A 1,982-nucleotide genomic window follows, 5' to 3' on the forward strand; every position below is an offset into this window, starting at 1 on the left:
GTGTGTGTGTGTGCGTGTGTGTGTGTGTGTGTGGTTGTGTGTGTGTGTGTTGGGTACTGAAACCAGGTCTTGTGCATACTAGACAAGTGCTCTACCACTGAGCCACACCCCCAGCCCCTCACTGGGGGATTCTAGGCAGGGGCTCTACCACTGAGCCACACCCCCAGCCCCTCACTGGGGGATTTTAGGTAAGGGCTCTACTACTGAGCCACACCCCTAGCCCCTCACTGGGGGGTTCTAGGCAGGGACTCTACCACTGAGGCACACCCCCAGCCCCTCACTGTGGAATTCTAGGTAGGTGTTCTACCACTGAGCTACACCCCCAGCCCCTCACTGGGGGATTCTAGGCAGGGGCTCTACCACTGAGCCACACCCCCAGAACCTCACTGGGGGATTCTAGGCAAATACTCTATGACTGAGCCATGCTTTCCATCTTCTTTCTGATGGGTTTTCGGCAAGTGTTCTACTTCTGAACTGTAGCCCTTTTTCTGAGCCCTTTAACCCATAACACTCTTTAACTGCGGTTTCATTCTCTGAGCTTTCTCCTGCTTTATTATCTTTGCCTTCTTATAGTAAACATTTTTTTTAAAAAAAGATTTATTTATTTATTATGTATACAGTTTTCTGCATGCATGTATGTCTGCAGACCAGAAGAGGGCACCAGATCTCATTACAGATGGCTGTGAGCCACCATGTGATTGCTGGGAATTGAACTCAGGACTTCTGGAAGAGCAGTCAGTGCTCTTAACCTCTGAGCCATCTCTCCAGCCCTATAGTAAACATTTTTAAAGGATATATAAAAGTGAGGAAAAATATGACAAACATCCATGATTACATCACCTGAATTTTTAACATATCACCAGTCTAGTTTTATCTTTTCCCTAATATACTTCTCTCCCATCTTTTAGCTAGACTATTATACATTTCTTTATCTATTTAGAGATGAAGTCTTGCTATGTTGCCCAGCTCCAGTGATCTTCCTTCCTCAGCATTAGGACCACAGATACTTGCTACTACACTTGGCTTAATCTGAGCATACCTATAGTTACAGAACCCTGGAGCAGGCAGGGAGACCATGAATTTGGGGCTGGGCTGGGCTTCACAGTAAGACACTATATATGTATATATATGTGTATGTATATATGTATGTATGTATATGCATATATAAAGAATTTCAATATATATTCTTGAAAATTACTAATAGAGTGAATTTTGCTTGTTCTTTATACATACAGAGGGACATGAAAGCTATGAATATTAGTTTGATTTAGTCAATCCATTGAAAGACCCTAGCCCTTCAGGCTTACACCCCCAAGCCTCAGGAAGAGAGAGACTTCAAGCACCAGGAAATGAGAAACTAAAAATCTAGTTCCAAGGGCCATCTAACTCAGCCACTACTCAATCACCCCTGTAACAATGTAACAATGTAAAAAGATTTCTGTTAAGAGATATGCTCAATTGTGACTGGAATAGGAAGGACCACTGTGACCTTTGTAAACCCGACTCCCACCCTGATAACCCCCTTGAGGTTTCAGGAAAAATGTGAGCACTGACATAACTGTACCCCCTCTGTGATCACTCTGTGACAAGACCATGATCTTGTGAAACGAAATTGTACAGGAATTGTAATCTTTTGTGGGTTTTTCCTTTAAAAGCCCTCATGGGGCTGCAGTAAGATGCGGCTCTTGCTCTTAGGAGCAGAGTTTGCCCTTCTGTACAGAAGCCAATAAATTCCTCGTGCTGTTGCATCAACTGGACTGGAGTCTGGGTTCTTGGGGCTCCCACTTGAGACCCTAAACTTTGGAGTCCAACATTGTCCAAAAATGAAAAGGCAGGGATTGGAGAGATGGCTCAACAGTTCAGAGATTTACTGCTCTCAAAGAAGAGTCAGGCTCATTCCCGGCGTCCACATGGTGGCTCACATCTGTAACTCTAGTCCCAGGGGATCCAACACCCTCTTCTGAACTCCTCAGACACATACA

This window comes from Peromyscus eremicus, chromosome 1 (assembly GCF_949786415.1).
Source record: "Peromyscus eremicus chromosome 1, PerEre_H2_v1, whole genome shotgun sequence".
NCBI lineage: Eukaryota > Metazoa > Chordata > Mammalia > Rodentia > Cricetidae > Peromyscus > Peromyscus eremicus.